This window comes from Podarcis gaigeae (assembly GCF_964106915.1).
Source record: "Podarcis gaigeae genome assembly, chromosome: 5".
Lineage (NCBI taxonomy): Eukaryota > Metazoa > Chordata > Lepidosauria > Squamata > Lacertidae > Podarcis > Podarcis gaigeae.
The window spans coordinates 37,791,965-37,812,262 of record NC_139681.1 but is presented as its reverse complement, the minus strand read 5'-3'; the positions used below and the strand labels follow the sequence as shown (position 1 = coordinate 37,812,262).

Here is a 20,298-nt window from a genome sequence, read left to right as displayed (position 1 = left end):
TCTCAAAATTCAACTATGCCCACTGGTCAACAAAAGTTGGAAACCTCTGGCTTAGGACGTAGCTGCAGATCCACTTTGATCTGTTCCAGCCTGCTGCTTCTGACCAGGGCTTCATGTTGCTCTTATCATAGTTTTATGTATGTTGACTCAAAGTATTAAAATGAGTTTACTTCAATGTAAGCATGCATAGAAATGCTGTTGCTCTTTGCCTCCAAAAGTCCTTTATTTTCACATTGGCAGAGCAATTCCCCCCTCCCCATTCCTCTAATGCAGGCACTTCGCCTAAAAACCCCCTCAGCATTTTCTCTCTGCATCCCTAAAAATGGGTCTTCCTCATCCCTAAAAAAAGCTCAGCAACTCTTTCACCTGAACCCCCAAAAAACCTCAATAACTTTGACCTGAACCCCACAAAAGGGGGTAGATCACTGCCAGTTTTTACCAGTAACTGTGAGTAGATCACAGTCACTTGGGAGTTGGCCACCCCTGCTCTAATGGATTCCTACAAGGAAGACAGTCACCCCTGTATACCACCCTAATCTTCAATATTTTGAGGGAAACAAAATTATATTAATAGCATATTCATAGTTTTGTTCTGGATTAGTAAATCCAATGCCAGTAAATCCACCCCTGGACTAGTTTAAATGCATGTTAAAGTGAAATCATGCTCAAAGGTCTGAGACCCCACTTCTCCAACTGAATTGCCCATTCAGGCAACCATCCACACCCATTAACTCTCTTTTGTCAAATCCCTGATCAACATCAAGCAGCAGTTTAGATAAAAGCATATTGATGAATTCATTTACACAGCAATCAGATGGCTAAACTCACAATACCAAATGATCATTATGACCATTTATTTTTCCACTGGCACTGCCATTCCAGTTTTCAGAACTGGGTTGTCAGACAAAACATTGCCACCATAGATTACATTTCTGCATGCGCGCGTGCACACACACTCCCTCCCTGTATCCATTCAGCCCAGTTTTTGGCACAGTTAGGTCCTTTTGAACTACTTATTCCCAACTCCATTGAAATTAGTAGGAAAATTCCATTTCATCTCTAGCCACAAGCATTCTTTCAATAATTTCTCATGAGTGAGCAATTTCATTAAGAAATAACCCTATGGCACCCACCACAGGGTTCAGTAAATATCCCCTCAAAAATCCACAATGCTGTTTGCACTGCGTGCCTTCTTGATGAGACGTGCCCCTTTAAACCTGCCTGTGTTTGGATGCCAGACCCTCTCCCTCTGTTCCGTTCTAAACAGAGGAGAGGTGCAAAGAGTTTCTCTTTGTGAACAAGTGAGGCAGTGACTAATACACATTGATGGGGTGCCTGTACCATTTTGTGGCCCTGCCTCTTTTTCTGCTCTTACAGATGGCACCCATTTGTGCTATGCCATTTTTTATTATGCCACACTGACTGTTGCAGGCTGGGCTGCTGTTTTGAGCCCATGGACTGCCAGGATACACACCACTCTGTGTGGCATGTGGCAGTCCCTCAAAGCATAAGGGACGGAGGGGTAGTGTTTTGCTGTTTTTGTTTTAATTATTTACTTGTGTTTTTATTTTGTGTTCTTATTCATGCTCAATATGCAGTGTTATGCCACTGATTCTTATATAGCATGAAGCAACATGGCAGTTAGTGGTAAATTACTGGTACCAAGCCTAAAATTCCTTACCATTCTTCAAGGATTTGAAGACTTGAAAATACTTTTGCCACCAGGGGGCAGAAAAGCACAAAGAAAGATAGCTACAATGCATAGCTTGGAATTAGTGGGGGATGGAATTAAGGCACACTTTCCTTTGACAGAAACATACATTGTAGATTTTTCTGTGGCTATAAATATCACAAAACTAGACCTAGGTTTGGTCATCATGCTTTTTTTACTTCTTCAGCTGTCATATCTTCAGCTGCAATCCTAAACACCACTACTACTTCTTCTTCTTCTTCTTCTTCTTCTTCTTCTTCTTCTTCTTCTTCCCTGACTTTTTCAAGGCTTGTTGTTGTTTAGTCGTTTAGTCGTGTCCGACTCTTCGTGACCCCATGGACCAGAGAACGCCAGGCACCTCTGTCCTCCACTGCCTCCCGCAGTTTGGTCAAACTCATGCTGGTAACCTCGAAAACACTATCCAACCATCTCGTCCTCTGCCGTCCCCTTCTCCTTGTGCCCTCCATCTTTCCCAACATCAGGGTCTTTTCCAGGGAGTCTTCTCTTCTCATGAGGTGGCCAAAGTACTGGAGTCTCAGCTTCACAATCTGTCCTTCCAGTGAGCACTCAGGGTTGATTTCCTTCAGTATGGAGAGGTTTGATCTTCTTGCAGTCCATGGGACTCTCAAGAGTCTCCTCCAGCACCATAATTCAAAAGCATCAATTCTTCGGCGATCAGCCTTCTTTATGGTCCAGCTCTCACTTCCATACATCACTACTGGGAAAACCATAGCTTTAACTATACGAACCTTAGTTGGCAAGGTGATGTCTCTACTTCTCAAGATGCTGTCTAGGCCTGTCATTGCCCTTCTCCCAAGAAGCAGGCGTCTTTTAATTTCGTGGCTGCTGTCACCATCTGCAGTGATCATTGAGCCCAAGAAAGTAAAATCTCTCACTACCTCCATTTCTTCCCCTTCTATTTGCCAGGAGGTGATGGGAAATAGAAGGGGAAGAAATGGAGGTAGTGAGAGATTTTACTTTCTTGGGCTCAATGATCACTGCAGATGGTGACATTTTTCAAGGCAGCTGACAGATAAAAACAAGAATTGCTGAAAACAGAAAAAACAAAACTATATACATATATAAAATCCATTTAAAGGATACAAATAATTACAATAAAAACAGCATGGCATGGCACCATCCCTTTCATTAAAATCAGTCATTTCCCCAGAGCCTGCTGGAACAAGAAGGTTTAGCTGCCAGCAGAAGGACAATAAAGAGGGAGCCAATCTAGCTTCTCCAGGGAGGGAGTTCCAGAGTCTGGGAGAAGCCACCGAGAAGGCCCTCTCCTGTGTCCCCACCAAAAGGGACTGTGAGGGTGGCAGGACCAAGTGCCTCCCCTGAATATCTCAAAACCTGGGCAGGGTCATATGAGGGGAAACGGTTTTTCAGATAGCTTGGACCTAAGCCATGTAGGGCTTTATAGGTCATAACTAGACTCTGAATTGTACCAACTGGATAGCACAACTGGACACCTTCATTTGCCCCATCTGCAACAAAACATGTCTCTTCCACATCGGTCTCCACAGCCACAGCCGGCGCTGCAACCATCCAACAGCTTGAGCTCCTCCTTTGTCTCCCAAGACAGACGGATGCCAACTCAAAGGTCTCTTGAGTGAACGCCCAATGGACCCAATGACTTGGTCAATAAGCCCTATCACTTCATCTCTTTAACACTCCCATTGGACTCAGTTTTGAAGACTCTCCTGAAAACATTGCTCAAGGTACATCTTCTAAACTTCCACAGTGTATAGACAGATGTAAATAATTCAAGGCCTGGGAGATTCTCTCTAAATCTCCTTTAGCATTTCCATCACATATCTGATGCTCCTTAGCCAGTTCTTGCTTCTTATGTAATGGGAGAGGAGGCATAGAAAGATGACTGGAGGACACAGCAATCTGTTTGCGAACCCATGTGCTCCAACACCAGTAAATACAAACTGAAATACAAATTTAAAGCTCGTTGTCAGATCCCAAAGTTCACAGGCATGTTGCCAGATCACAAATATATCTCACTGAGGACAGATTGGCTGAGCAGGTGCTAAAGAAAACACAAAACACAGCACATGCTGTTCCAGTATTTTTCATTCGTGGACTCGGGTCACATGACGACAAGGTGCTAGCCAATCGTATTCACTTACATAAGGCTAGCCTCCAGCCTTCTGGTAGTGAAAGATTCCCCATCCACCTGCCCACACATGCATACTTCCCTAACTTACCGAGATGCTCAGTCTATTTGATGAAGTGGGAGTTGTAAGAGAACAAGCTTTCACGACAGGAAACTAGAAATGTCAAAGAAAGGAAAGAAAGAAAGATTTAGGATGCTGTAATCACAGTAGCTATTCCTCAGCTTGAGAAACCCACCGCCTTCTTAGTTCAGCCAGGTCTGGCTGATATTTAACATTTCCCCCCCAGATTTACTCAATTTCCAGTAAACTGCACCTCCTTTAATTCCCACTTATTAGAAAGATATCTAGGAGAGTTCAAGTATTCCAAGAGAAAGGGGGGATTCTTAAGTTATAAAAATGGTGTTTTTTTCTTCCTAAGGAGGGAAGAAAACCCCCAAAGGAAGATACTTTTTTGCCCCAAAGAAATCTACAGAATAGACTTTGTGTGAATATGAGCATTTAGCCATAAGACCGGTGATGTTTTCATTGCCAGATTTTTAATCGGGAGAAAGGACATGGAAGGAGAACAAGGAAGCAGCTGAGTTTTAAAAGCCGTAATAATGTGACTTCAGCAGCCCACACATAAAATGGCTAAATGTCAGTTCAGGACAAAGCTTAGACAGGCAGTTTCTCAGCAATTTAGACATCCTTTTCATGGAACACCTAGTTTCAAGGCATACAAAAGGTGAGCCTGTTCTCAACCTCATCCCTGTGATTGATTTAGCCTACACAATGCACCATTCTAATTACTAGCAATAGCAACAGTGACCTAATATAATTATGTTTAACACCTCAATAATTAGTGAGCTTCTGGGGTATAGAAATAATGAATTGGAAGTGGCAGGAGGGTGAGAATAAAGGGTGGCAGTTCAAAAGGCCTGGCACATCAAATGCTTTGAAGTGGTTTTCAAGCTTTTTGCCTTCCAAGAACCCTTTCCTCACTGACGTGTCTGCTTTGGAATCCCTGTGCATATGCGCTGAGCCCTTGTCTGCTGAAGAGCATTCTGGGACATGTTCTAGGGTGAACTTAAAAAGTTTGCACAAGCCAGGACATGAACTTAGAATATATACAAAACTCCCCACATGGTGCGCAACTGTATGGGGGAAGATCAACAGTGCGGAACAAATGGTCTTTCATGGAAGCCAGCTCATCTTTGCTGGTTTTCTCATTGAAGAACACCAGGGTCCTCCAGAATGTAGTTTGACAACCATCGAGTGCTACAGAGAGAGTGAAGAGATGCCTCTGATCATGCCGTCTTTTCATAGTCAAAGCTTTCTTAAACCCTTTTCAGGCATTAAACAACTGGAGGGGAGAGGGGCAGTAAGGATGGGAACAAGACATTTCCCTCTCCATTGCTATTTCACAGCAGGGAGACTTTGTTTCTATAGAAGTTTCTGTGGGAGGAAAAATATGAATTCCTGTGACACATGTGTGCATGGTAAATAATAAAAGAATCAGCTGAGTGCTTTGATTCAAAACATGGGGCTGAATTCTCTCTCCAGCAGGGGAGAGCCACACACTCAAGCAGTACAATGAAGCATTGGCATGTAGGCTGTAAAATCTTTTGCATATTCCATTTTGTCCACTTGCAAAGCGCTCCTCTCTTTCTACCCCACTTGCAATGGACAGACCACTTACTTTTAAGTAAGCTTAAAATGTGTTACTTAACAAATGTTCCAAATGTTAGATTCATGCATTTACCCAAGCAGCAGTAAGGAGAACACAGGCAGAATACTCTTGTGTAGAAAACACAGAGAAATAGCTTCAAACACATGGTCTAAGTTTGGAGCAAAGCTTAGACACATCTTCCATGGTCAGATACATGGTGAGATGAGAGACAGGAGGAATAAGAAAATTTCACTTCCTCTCTCATCAGAGAAGAGACGGCATGGCCTACCTGAGTCCAGGAACACAGTTCTATGATCTTAATCCCTTCATGCACTCACTAATGTTCATGCATAGTTATGTTTGGGTGCAATTTCCTGTGGCCCCTTGCATAATTAGGGTTCTGTAATGTGCAAGAAGACTCCAGGAATACAGAAAGCTACCCCTTTCAGACTCCAGGCAGCTGAGCTAGTGTTTAAGAAGGCTTTAAACTGCTTTTCAACATCTATACCAGACTTAGGCAAACTGGGCCCTCCAGATGTTTTGGGACTACAATTCCCATCACCCCTGACCACTGGTCCTATTAGCTAGGGATCATGGGAGTTGTAGTCCCAAAACATCTGGAGGGCCCAGTTTGCCTATGCCTGATCTATACTCCCCATATGAGTATGCTATCTGCTATCAAGGAGCACATGAGTATTATCTTTCCCCTGTATATTATCCTCTCCCCTAGTCAGGACATCCATCCGGTCCAGAGCACAGATAAGAAACCTATCATGAGGTGGAATCATCCTGTCAATCCCTGACTCATCTGCTTGGAATTCTGATCCCTGTTTCCTGTTTAAGAAAGTGATGGTTGTTTCTTAAGTTCCACACCAGGGTCTGAACCTATGGGAAACACACCCTCCAATACTGAGGCCCGGAGTGGATGAATATGTGACTTAGATCATTCCATTTACAAAAGCAATGCCCTACGTTCAGAGGCAGTATTCCCCTCTGTTATGTACTGAAGTGCTCACCCTGGGCCAGCAGGGGGATACTGTTATGCAAATGAAGGATCGAAAGTGACGTTCAGTTATTGGATAGTTTTAGAAAGCTGCTACAGTAACATTGTACTGGAGCTCTATATAAGCAGGCTGACTGAGCCCTTCAGCTCAGTTCTGCTCTGGCCTCTGAATAAACAAGAGCTGTTGAAGAATTGCTGTGTCGTCTGATATGTTCACCCACAACTTAACACCCTCAATGCCAGTTGATGGAAATCACAAGTGGGGAAAGTTCTGTTGCATTTAAGTTCTGCTTGCCAGAAACATCTGGTTGGCCATTGTGCGAACAGGACGCTAGTCTAGATGGAACTTTGGCCTGAGCCAGCAGGGCACTTCTCATATTCTTATATTTTTACTCTCCTACCCTGCTGGGAGTTAAAACAAAACTGGCTGATTGAAAAGCAGTGACCTACAACTGACATGGACCGGATTTTAATTCTACTTAACAGACACCCCTACATAACAGATAGTAAGAAAGGACGGTTGTTTTCAAAAGCCAAAGAACACACGTTTTTAGCTCTGTGTCAACACTAATCATCCTTCAGGACCATTTGTTTATAGAGTCGCAACAGGTTCCATTTTGCGTCTAGAAATAATATATTCCAGTAGGAAACCACATTGTGATAATCGCTGCACCAAGGGCAAGATCTCGGAACGTATGCATCTGAAATAATAGTATTAATGACTCATTGGCATCCAGCATTTTGATGTACAAAGAAAGCAACAGGATATTCTACCCCCAAAGGTTGCCCTCCCTCCCGAAGCATCATTCCAGCCAATAAATGAATACATCTGCCCCTTAGTTTTCCTCTGTCTTTAATATGGGTCTATAATAGTACCGATTAGAAGAGCTCTCACAATGTGAAGCAAATGTATGAAAAAGTAACGTACAAAAGCAACATTCAAAAATCCAAAGCCTTGTGAAAGGTCAATATTAAAATATAAGGGATGTTGTGAAAATCTGGCCCGTTCCATGGAGTTCAATGCACCTTTAGATATTTTGAAATAAAGGGGTAATCAGAACATTTTAAAATTATAATCGGTACCATTTTCCCCCTGGGGGTACTCAAGGGCACACGGTACCGGCACCTTTCCTCCTCAAATTGTTAAAAGTGTGGAACTTACTGTAACAACTTCATGATGAGCACTGGCACATTTTTTTTCTAAAAGAAAAAAGAAAAAAAGCACAGATTATAATGAGCTACAAAAAGGAATGAATATTAAAAACTGACCATTAAAGGTTACCTAAGAAAACTGAAGGAAGGAAATGTCCATTTACTTGGAACAAGTTTTGTTCAAACATTTTGATATCATAGCACTTGTGGGCCAATGTAGATATTATGTAGGAATGCATAGCCAATGGGGGCAGGGGGCGTGGTTTGCACTGGCTACTGGTTTTGAATTAAACAAGTCTTCTCCAGCAGTCCATTCAAGCGGCAGCTAGGATTGTCCTCAGCATCACTTGATCCTCTTGCTCTCATTTTGAAAAGATATCTATCCATATTCTGCAAAAAAAGAGAGAAATATTTTGGTACTATACCATACCATACCATACCATACCATACCCTCCAACATTTCTCTGATGAAAATAGGGACATCCCATTCCATAATGGAAATTTTACTATTTATACCCCCACACATCTTACTGGGTTGCCCCAGTCACTCTGGGCAGCTTCCACCATATATTAAAACATAATAAAACATTAAAAAAAATCCCTATACAGGATTGCCTTCAGATGGCTTGGGGGGGGGGGGTCAGATAACTCCAAACCCTCCAACATTTATCCAATGAAAATAGGGACGTCCTAAGGAAAAGCAGGACATTCTGGGATCAAATAAGAAACCGGGAGGGCTTCTCTAAATCAGGGATGTTCCTGGAAAATAGGGACACTTGGAAGGTCTGCTATAATAAACTGAAATGTTTAAAAGTTTCTTTGATTGTCCTTGAATCTTCCCAGCACACTTGCCATCCGCTCCTGCCACACCGGTGTGGCGCGCCACAACCTTTGAGAACCACTGTTATACAGCATGCATGCAATAATCTCCTGACAGATTTGTTTTTTTAATGAAAGGAGTCAACAAGCTTGAATGAGAGAAAGTTAATGGGGAAGAGTTGCTTAACCCTTTCCCCTCCAGCCATTTTGCTGCTCAGAATTCTGCCCCCACCCCAAGTTACTTTTCCATGGTTGGGGTGGGGAATCTCGTTCTGTAGGTGGAAAGGCATCTTGGAGCAAGAAAATGGCAAACCCACCCATACAGGTATATCTAGGTGGGCGAAGTCCTGACAGGAAAATAGGACGTGAAGATCAAAAGCTTCTAGGACTTCCTTGTTACATATGAATTTGCAGAAACTGCTCCAAGCAAGAGAACAATGTTGGAATAAAGTTCCCCTTGATGCTTAAGACATTAAAGGTTACTATATATCAGCCGCAGGGCAGAGTGATCCATAACAAAGCATGCAATTTTCAGATGGGCTGGGCTGAAGAAGATAAAACAGCAATGTCATAGAAAGCAACAACATTACATAATAGGATATTAGAATCATAGAATCGTAGAGTGAGAAACATGGGCGTAGCTAGGGGGGCCCGGGAGGGGCAGCTGCCCCCGCTAAATCAATAAAAATCAATGAAAATACATAGCAAACTGAGGTTCTTTCACCCCTATCAAAAGGGGGATACCAAGGATAATCTAGTCCAAGCTCCTGCAATGAAGGAATCTCAACTAAAGCATCCATGACAGACGGCCATCCAAACATAGCTTAAAAACCTCCAAGGAAGGAGAGTCCACTACCTCCTGAGGGAGTCTGTTCCACTGTCAAACAGCTCTTAACCATCTGACAGGTCTTACTGATTTTTAGTTGGCATCTTTTTGGTTGCAACTTGAAGCCAATGGTTTAGGTCCTACCCTCCAGAGCAGGAGAAAACAAGCCCACTCCATCTTCCATGTGACAAACCTTTAGATATTTGAATAATTGAATGGCTATCATATCTCCTCTCAGTCTCCTCATTGCCCTCCTCTGTACACATTCCAGCTTGTGAATATCCTTCTTAAATTGTGGTGCCTAGAACTGGACACAGTACCTCAGGTGTGGTGGCCCCCCGGCTTCTACTCCAGAAGACCCAAGAGCCACCAGCTACCAGTGCTAGGTACAGTGTTGCTTTATTTTCAGGTTCCCCCTCTCAAGTTCCCCCTCTGCCTCGCTAAACATTCAAGGGTGTAGCTCAGGGGCTGCCTTCCCACAAAGAATTCTGGGCACTCAGGTTTAACCCTTGCAGAGTTTCAGTTGCCAGCAACCCTTTACAAACTATAGTGCCCAGAATTATTTGAAGGGGGAAATACGCTTCAAATGTGTTTTAAGGGGTTAGTGTGTATATGCAGCCACTCTTTGCTCTTCCTGCTCAGTTCCTGTTTGCCCTGGCTCCTATTCTCCTATATGGAACACACCATCTTAAACATGCCAACATTTCATGGGATGCCAGGATTGGACACCCACCTTCTATTCCACTCCGACCAGGTGTGTGCTTGTGCAAAGAACATCTCTCTGTGAGTGAGTGTAACAGCAGCTGATGTAGGTGCCTTTCCCGCACTGATGGTGGTGGTGAAGGAGGGATGTCCATATCTTGTGGTGGTCCTGTCAGCCATTTTGTGCCATACGGTGCTCCTGCACCAGCCACATTTGTGTTACGCCATGCCCCCCGGTAGCTATTTTGCGATTCATCTCACAGATGAACGTGAAAAAAGGAGGGAGGTTGGTGGCATTAAAAAAGAGAGAGAGGCGAGCCTTGATGTATAGTTGCTGACACCTTTGAAATAAACCATCCCATCTACTTTCTAACTGGCATTTTAGTCAAGTCCGGTTCTGGCTGGAGGAAGAGTTTGCCAACAGTTTGAGGTAATGCTTTTGTTCTGTACTCAATGCCCTTTTTCGGAGCCACCAAAATTTGTTCCTGTCTGTTTTGTTGCAACTTGCAGCCTGGAAGCCTGTGTCCATGTCATGCTAATAATTGAAGTCAGTGAGAGAAAAAGTATTGCAGGGTGTGGCTGCTAACTGTCTGGCTCAAAAAGTGCACCCAGTCCATGGAGATCTAAGCAGCATCCACACTACGGTAAGATATACTGCTCCTTAGGTCAATAGCAGGCCACAGGCACGGATTGTTTTTTGTAAACGTTTCATGCTTAAAACCTAAGGTATTTAGAAATGTTAAATAACCCTGGCTTTCGCTGTTACCTGTATAGTTTTCCCTCTGAGAAAAAATTGGGAGGGATCAATACCAAAAGTACGACACACATGGACACTGAATTTTCACCCTGGTGAATATGAGGCCAGTCCCACCATTAGGCAGAGTGGGACAGCTGCTTCAGGCAGCAGAAGCTGCTTGGAACAGAGTGGCAGCAAGTTTTTGGAGGGCAGCATAGCCAACATTCAGGGATGATAGGAATTGTAGTCCACCAGGTTCCCTGTCCCCAGTGTATAGGATTGCAACCATGGTTATATAAGGGATCAGACCTATGCTATTATCTTTTCATAACAACCTATGGTTTGATGTTAATTGACTTTCTAATACAAAGACTTGGATAATTTAATTGTCTCCGGAAGCTTGATAGCACTTCAACTAGGTCTGTATTTTGGGATGGAAGAGAACTGCGTCCAGAATCTAGGAACATAAGTTCTAGAAGTCCTGACAAACTGTTCCTTCTTTTCTTAGTCCCAGGAACTCTGTTTATATCTTAGAACACAATCTGCGCCAGTTCCTTCTGCCCACGAACCAGTGAGGGTGGAGAAAACAGACGATAATTGAAGAGAAAGGCAACACAAGCTCAGTGTGCATTATCAAAACCAACAACTTAAAGCAGCAAGAGACCCTCACTGTTAGAGGTGGCTCCATTCCTATTTATATAACAGCCGATTCCATGGAGCTATGGCTCAGATATTTATCCACATTGCCACATGCAGATTGTTTTGTATTGCTCCCTTTCCAAGAAAAGAGAACAAATGCTTAATATCGGAGCATGAAAGGCCTAGCATGAAACCAATAGCAAAGTAATGAAACAGAGTGTTCCAAATACTTTCATGGAATCACAGTGTAGAAAAGCGACAATTCTGTGGATGCTTCTGGAGAGCAATTTGCATTATATGCTGCAGATGGAATTGCTCACATCTGTTCTGACTTGGATGCCATGGGCTTTTATTTTATGTATTTATTTTTATTTTATTTTATGAATTTAAATTCTTCTCCAAGGAGCTCAAAGTGGTGTACATGGTTCTCTCTCTCCTCATTTAATCACAACGACCCTGCGAGGTAAGTTTAGACTGAGAGGCAGTGACTGGCCCAAGGTTACCCCATGAGCTTCATGGCCAAATGGGGATTCAAACTTGGCCTCCCAGGTGCTACTCCGGCAGTTTAACTACTACACCACACAGGACATGGGTAGGCAAACTAGGGGCCAGATCCGGCCCAATCGCCTTCTAAATCCAGCCCGTGGACGGTCCAGGAATCAGCATGTGTTTACATGAGTAGAATGTGTGCTTCTATTTAAAATGCATCTCTGAGTTATTTGTGGGGCACAGAAATTCATTCATATTTTCCCAAAAAAATATTATCCGGCCCCCAACAAGGTCTGAGGGACAGTGGACTGTCCCCCTGCTGAAAAAGTCTGCTGACCCCTGACACAGGATCTTTAACATAGCTGGATAGAGATGCTCTTTTGGACATGTTTCAGCTTGCGCAAGCTGGTGTTGTAGACAGTGCTTTTTTCCCTTTAAAAATGTTTAGAGGGTAATGCTCTCTTTGACTCAAGAAAAACACCATTTTATAGTTCAAACTGGGAAAAATAAATACAGTAAATGGACAAAAGTACAAGGAACATGCATTACCTCATATTACACAGCTGACAGCTGACAGTACCTTCCACATTGGCATGAGGTTGTGCGCACTAACATCCACATTCCACACTGCTTCACACATTAAACGCTCGCTTCCATCTAAGACTCAGGAAACATTGTGACAGGAAATGAGGCTGCCATTGGGGGTAGAAATGAAACTGACGATTCACTGTGCTAGAGAAGTAACAAAATTTTTAATTTTTTAAGTTTCTTCTTCCATTAGATTCACAAAATGTTTAGGGGTATGCGTACCCCTGTGTACCCCCCCCAAAAAAGCACTGGTTGTAGACAAGCTTCTTAAAGGCTTGGGACCTTTCAACTGTTTTTCAAATCCTTGCCCTTTCTGGTTATTAAAATCTGCTTGGCCTGAGCTTACTAAGAGAGGCAAAGGTTAAATCCCCACAGAACAAATTCAAATGTGGACTCTTTCATTTTGTATAAGTCTCACCCAGCATATCACGTGCCGTCCTTGAGGAAGGTCTTGGGAAATGTATGGGTATCATCCATGTGGTCTTGGATGTTATGAAAAATTTGGATTTAATATTGGTCTCTCTGGTAGGCAGTATTAAATAAAATTGGGCAATATTAAAAAGAGGGAGAGAGCGGGGGGGGGAGAGAGGGAGGGAGGGAGGGAGGGAGGGAGAGAGAGAGAGAGAGAGAGAGAGAGAGAGAGACTATTTTAAATGCCTGTTGGTTTGAAAGAACTGTTAAATAGTACATTTGTAAATTTGTACTGTTCCTCTAAGGAATTAACAGAGAGCCAACAAAAGGCAGTGTGATGCTTAGCAGGGACTCTTGACAGAGGTTTTAAAATGAAGAAATCTACAGTTAGAGCAGCTGCCCCCCCTCCAATAACGGAGAAGCCAAATGCAGCTTAAGTAATGGCTCCTTTGCAACCCCAATAAGCAATTCCAGGTCCCTTGTCAATTGGTCGAGCAAGAATGGCTTTCTTGTCAATCTCAGACTGGAGAGAAGTATCATTCTCACCCACCTAACTCAAAGCTAAGCTGTATGCCAGGCCAGCCTCGACCCTAGAGAAATTGAAGAGGGGGGAAAAAGAAAACACACAGAAGCAAATTGAAGTAAACAGATCAAGCCCCTAATAAACCCCTATTTTAAGGTTCATGCAAGTCAGAATCTAGACTAAATCTGGAGGAGAAAGGCTCCATTCATCTTGGGTCTATTTTACAGAGGACCTTCCTTGTGTAGGAAATCCAAGAAAAACTTGGAAAAAGAATTCTAACTCTGCTAATATATCTGAGCAAAGACTTCGCCTCTGTGAAACACAAAACAAGGAGGACCTTGTAAGAGACACCCCCCGCTAGCACCCCGAATATAGGAATTAACTGTGTCTGATTAAGAAATAAAGAAAAAGAAAGCCAATGTAAGAAGAGGGCTATACTCGCTTGGTGTATAGGAAGGACTCACATCTTTCTCCACAAGGACCACTATGGTTTAGCATGGGTTGCCATATTGTAGAGAATTGAACATAAAAAGTTCCAGGTATAGTAATAATAATAATAATAATAATAATAATAATAATAATAATAATAATATCCTGCCCATCTAACTGGGTTGCACCAGCCACTTTGGGCAGCTTCCAACGTATAAGCACAATAAAACATCAAACATCTCTTGCAGGACAGACCTAGGAAGATTCTCTTCCATCTTTGGCCGCAGCAAAAGCAGATGTGCTGCTTCCCTACAAACAGCTGTCCTAGGGAGCCACTGAAAGCTTTCTAAGGGAATTGCCAGCTTTCAGCAAACTTTGGTGGACTGGATCATCAAATTTTCACAGCAGGGCTGAACTCCATGAAACACCGAGGTTTCAATGAAAGCTTTGAGCTTTCTTTTTTTATATATCCTTCTTAGCCATAAACACAACTGGATTGTGGCTGTAAATTAATATAATATAATATAATTTATAATATAATATAATATAATATAATATAATAATATAATATAATATAATAATATAATATAATATAATATAATATAATATAATATAATATAATATAATATAATATAATATAATATAATAATAATTACTTATACCCCACCCATCAGGCCAGGCCTCCTCAGCCACTCTGGGCAGCTTCCAACAGGATTTTTAAAAACACAATAAAAGATCAAACTTCAAAAACTTCCCTAAACAGGGCTGCCTTCAGATGTCTTCTAAAAGTCAGATAGTTTATTTCCTTGACATCTGATGGGAGGGTGTTCCACAGGGCGGGTGCCACTACTGAGAAGGCCCTCTGCCTGGTTCCCTGTAACCTCACTTCTCGCAGGGAGGGAACCACCAGAAGGTCCTCAGAGCTCGACCTCAGTGTCCAGGCAGAACCCACTGCCTCCCCAGGTAGGGCAGGGAATGTCTCCTATGAAACCCTCAAGAGTCACTGCTGATCAGTTTGGACAGCATTGTGCTGGATGGACCAATAATTTGACTCAACGTAAGGCCCCTTCCTATATTCCTGTGATGTTTTATAGTCTTTGTTTTATGTCTTTATTTGTATAGTGTGAGACAGTGTTTCAGAGACAGTGTCACTGCAAGGAAAAGTACTTGTAACAAAAGCATTTTCTCCCTTGACTCACAGATCACAAATCATTGTTTAAAACGAACAAACATACAGTACTCAAACAATTAATCTGTCATACTCTGATCAAGCCCAAGAAGAACATGTAATCAAGTATTAAAACAAAGTTTGCAGTCATTTGCATGCCACGAATAAAATAAAGTAAGAAAGTATTATGTTTGAAGGGCAAAAAAGTGGGCCTGTAGCTTTAGGATTTCATTCAGCTTGGGCTCTTATGGTCCAGGGCTACTGTCTTCTTGGTAATTTACTTCATTTTCTCAAAACCTCACCATCCCCATCTGATGGCTTCACCCCCGGCAGTCCAAGGAACTTCAGTGAGCATATTGAGGAGAGGTCACTGCTCTCGACCACATCAAACTCATGCCCCTGCCAGAGTCCTATCTGAAGCCAGGTCCTACAAAGATGCAGGAAATGAATCCCACTGCAACAAAGAAAAGATGGCGGAGGCACCTTTTCCAGTCTGAGGGCCACGTGGCCCACTGGGCAACCTGCTAAGAGGCACATGCCCGTGGCGGGTGGGGCCAGAGGTGAAAGTGGGTGGAGCAACCCATGTTACCTTTGTGCACTAGCCTTGTCTCTATACACACATACTCCTCCTCTCTGTTCTCCATCTGGGTGAGCAAGAGGCATTATTAGAGTTCAAGAACACACTCCAGCCCAGCAAAAAATCTTGGGCTGTGAAGCAGGGCAAGTGAGATGCGTATAACCTTGGGAGTGTTCTGAGGATCACTTAAGCCTGGAGGGGCCATATTTGGTATGGACCCTGAGGTTCCCCACCTTGTCGTAAAGTCATTGCCTGTACTGTATGAAATTCATGTCTCGAAAGAGAAATGCACACCTGTGGGGCTGTCAAGCAGTCGCTCCAGAAAGTCTCCAGAGAGCAGCATAGCTGTTGCGGCATCCCTTCTGGCACAATACCATGGCCTGTTGCACAACGGCCTGACCTGCAGTTCGCAAGAGTGCAGGTGTCTGCCAGGAACTGTAAGTTAACAACCCCACAGAGGAACGGTTAGGACCACCCCTGTCACTACTACTTAGGCATGAGAGGGAGCTTGTGGTCTGCCTGAAACAGGGCATGGGATGGATCCTGTACCATCTCACAGCCTGTATAGAGGAAGGAGCATCAAGCTATAGCCAGCACCTGGGGCACATAGTGCCTGAATCTGGATGCCCAACAGGTGAGGACATGATAAAGTGAAGAGCGAGAAATGTAGGATACAACTTTTGCTGTGTTTTGTCCATTCTGGTGGCATATCTGGTGTGTGTCCCCCCCCCCCCAGTGTCTCTTTTGTCTGGCATGTCCCAGGTTCGCTGGCATAGCAGAGCTTCTCCCAAATCCTACAGTTCCTCCACCAATGGAACTCAAATATCGGATTGTGTCCTATGCCACCTAAAGAACCATGAAAGCCCAATTCACTTACAAGCTTGGCCACAGGTTATACAGAATGAAGCTCCTTTTATTTTCCTTGTACAGCAAACTCCTCTCGCAAGAAATGAATAAATAAACAAACTATTAGGCATCCGTTAGCTGACATGAACATACAAACATTTTAATCCTTAAAAAAAAGAAAGAACGAACGAAATAGTTTAAAAGAAAAAGGAGTTGGTAAAAAGTTACGTGGGTCGATGACAGAACGGGGCTGGGATTACGAGTCTGTAAGACGATTCTTTGTGGAGTTTCAACAACGACATTTTGTCTTTGTCCAGAAAAAAAACCTCAAAGCTAATGTGGCTTTATGCCACAGAGTATATTTTGCAACTCTGTGTGCTTCATGCCAGGAGTGACTCTAGACTGGAAACCACATGGCAGTCTCCAAGAATGAAGCTCTTTTTTGCAGGTAACTTTTAAAAATATTTAACATATAAACAATGAAATTCAGAAACATGCAGGGAACAACCCGCTTGCCCTGCACGCACAGCCCTGGTGTGCACAGGCTCTCAAAAAAGGCGACTTCCCTCATTCCTCAGCTTATGCCTGAAGGCACAGAGAGGAAGGCCTGGGTGGAAATGCAGGATATGGGTACAAGTCTATCATCCCCACTAATATACCTTATGCTGCCTGTGTGCAGGCAGTGGGAGAGGGAAAGGTGGACCCTTAGGTAGATCTTCCACATGCGGGCATGACAACTGCATCATCGCGAAATGACTGTGTGCCCATTGTATTCATGATGCACAACAAAAATGATCACAAAATGCAGAATACAGTAAGCCTGCAACGTATGCACATTTAGATTGTGCACATTCAGCTTTACATGCTTGGCAATTAAAATGAAATGAAATGAAATGATTAGAATAGAATAAAATAGAATAGTGGAAACGAGAGGGGGGGATCCAGGGGGGAGGGGAAAGCTTTGGCAATCCCACCCTAATGTGCTTTGACTATACATGATTTTGGCTTTAAGCTTGATCCCCATGCAAATTGCAGGCTTAATGTATTTTCTTATAATACTAAGCACTTTCTTATACTACAGGGCCATGGGTTGCTGCAGCAGGAAAGCTGGAACAGCAGGGCCCATTGAGATCCACAGCCATTGGGCCCCTCCCTCCCTTTCAAGGTGGTCATTCTAAGAACAATTTTGACTGTGTACACATTACTGTATTAAAACTCAGTGAGGCCACTCCCCCCGCCCAATGTATTTGCACATCATTGTACGAAACAGGACAGTTGGATGTGCTTTTGAAAAAAAATGCCATCTATTTACACCAGCTGGTGGACTGGGAGTGTGGATGTCTTCAGGTGGCTTACATTTTCAAATCGTTTCAAAGGTGTTTGAGGGAAAACACAATATTTCTCAAGAAACTGCAGGACAGATGTGAATTTTGGCCAGCGTGTTTATACGACTTCCCAAACTGGTGGTGAGAATACACTAAACTGGAGGCAGAACAAATGGGAGTGTGTCCACAGCCTCTGTAACCTGAGGAACTGGTACGTGAGTTTGTTTGTTTTCCTTCTCTATCCATTTTACCTTTTGTGCTATGCCTTTCAGATTTTAAGCCTGTAAGCAGGAAGTTTTTAATCTATGTATGGCATTTAGAATATCTTAGATGCTTCATAAATTATACTACTACTAATAATAATAATAAATGGGTGGGGAGGCAATTCAATGGATTTCCTCCACTTCATAGCTTCTGGGGTTATCCTGATGGATCCCTGCCTGTACAAATGATGTTGCACGATTCCAGGAAATGAAACTATGTAAGCTGGATCCCTTCAGTTGCCTTTGTGTGTCAGCAGACTCCAGAGAAATCCATCCAAAAACAACCTGATGTAATAAAATATTACACTGGAAAGAGTCCAGTCTAAAAACAATGCTCATCTGTGTTGTACTATTAGGACAGCATTATACCCTGTGATTTTTTAAAAGTTGACATTCAGATTCTGAGGCTGAAATTCGAGGTCAACATCAAGAGGTTAATGTTTTGTGAATAATTTCATCTTCGCTAAAAATGTATCGTGAGAGCTGATCAGAGACAACAAGTAATGCAGAGTTGGAAAGGGGCTAATTTGTGTATCATCTACATTGGTCTTCCCAAGTGCTATCAAAGAAATAATTTTATTCCTAAATGGAATTTACTAACTCTTTTTAACTTAGCTTAAAAGAAAACAAGGGTGCTTCTTAAATTTGCAGTTGTCACTTCCCCTTTAAAGGAAAAGGTGCCAAGATCAAAGCAATGGAACAGAGTCCTCTATTTATAAACAGAACAAGTACATTGCTGGCAGCATCATCCTTGGCAGGCTCATGACCTTGTTTCATCTCCTTATTTTGCCTTAAGTGGGCTTTGGGAGGGTAGCTTTCCTTATGCTGGGAATCGGCCAACAAGGATGTGATTGACACCTGTCAACAAGGTAGCAGAAAGAGATCATGTGCCTGAGTCATAAATTCCAGACAGATGTCAAGCTATAAAGGTTCCCATCGTGGACTTGGTTTCGATGGCTGGTCCAACATTTTTGGATTACCGTCCAGTCCCTCTGTGAATCACTTTGAAAGGTTCTTTATATGTTACTAAAAATAGGATTCATTATTTCATACCCTCACACTCAAGGCTGCTCCCTTTGGAACACTGAACTTTCCACCATGTTGGTCCCGCTTATGATTTTAATATTAGATTTATGCAAAGATTTAGCATGAGATTTTACTTAGCAATTGGAAATGGGCAGTTTTGCCCATTTCTCCGTCGGCTGTTCTCTGATCATCTAATGTACAGCAGCGATCCAACTGGAGCCACATTTGAAGGGCTACTTCAAATGCTGAGAAAATACATAAGGAGGAAGAGAAAATGCATTTCATAAATCATGTGAACAAAAAAAGGGGGCTTTATTCTAGCATTTGAAAATTGTATCAGTGGAGGGGCAATGCCTGTCAGCCTCACTTTTTCCACCTCCTAGCCTTCTGGCATTGAGTGGGAAGGTCAGAAGCAAGGATAAACTGAAGGCACTTCTAGTCTTCAAGGATCAACATGGCCAGGACTTGTCCGTGATAAGGGTCTCTGATTGTACAGAGGGTTGTAAGTTACTGGGCACAGTTTCAGAATGTCCGAATAGGGCTACAGTCTGATCTGTTTGACCCACCAAATACACCTCTATGATATAAACTTTCCTCTTTGAACTATCCCTCAGCAAATCTGCAGGGTATTGGTCACAATATACATTATGAAAGTTGGAGAATATGCAGAATATGCATCATGAAAGTTAGCGGCCTTGTGAGAAGGGAGGAGCGTGTGTGTTCCTATGAGCCCTTTTTTGCCTCAATGGGATACAGTGGTACCTCGGGTTACATACACTTCAGGTTACATATGTTAGGATATTTCCGTTCCACCTTAAAAGGGAGCAGGCTTTGTGAGTCACAGAGTCTGCGTATTTCCTGTTCACAGGATGTTTATGTTTTCTATTGCTTTCGTTTCACTCTGTGTGCCTGAGCATACCGAAGCAGGCAGTCATGGTTTTTCTTTGTTCCGTCCAACGCTGAATAAACTTCTAAATGATACTCTCCTGCGTGCACCTTTCGCTGTGCGAATTCTGCTGATAGTTCTGGAATGTGGCAAGTTATTTTCTGGAGCTCGTGTCGCTAATTGCTGATACTGTATCTACGGGAGATCGATGATCGTCCGGAGACGACGTGGGGGCCATGATGGGCCATATCTCCCTGGCAGTATCCCAACAACATACACGTCAGGTTACAGACTCCGCTAACCCAGAAATATTACCTTGGGTTAAGAACTTTGCCTCAGGATGAGAACAGAAATTGTGCAGTGGTGGTGCAGCGGCAGCAGGAGGCCTCATTAGCTAAAGTG

At 43.0% G+C, this 20,298-nt stretch overlaps 1 long non-coding RNA gene across 1 annotated transcript; it reads right to left on the bottom strand.

The window, feature by feature from the left end:
• Window positions 1–325: 325 nt before the first annotated feature.
• Window positions 326–12,815, bottom strand: LOC310845649. The gene is made up of 4 exons (XR_014564882.1): window positions 12,404–12,815; window positions 3,931–8,033; window positions 2,724–2,760; window positions 326–1,988 (listed from the first exon to the last, which is right to left on the bottom strand). It is a non-coding gene; the product is annotated as an uncharacterized lncRNA (long non-coding RNA).
• Between the last annotated feature and the right edge of the window lie 7,483 nt (window positions 12,816–20,298).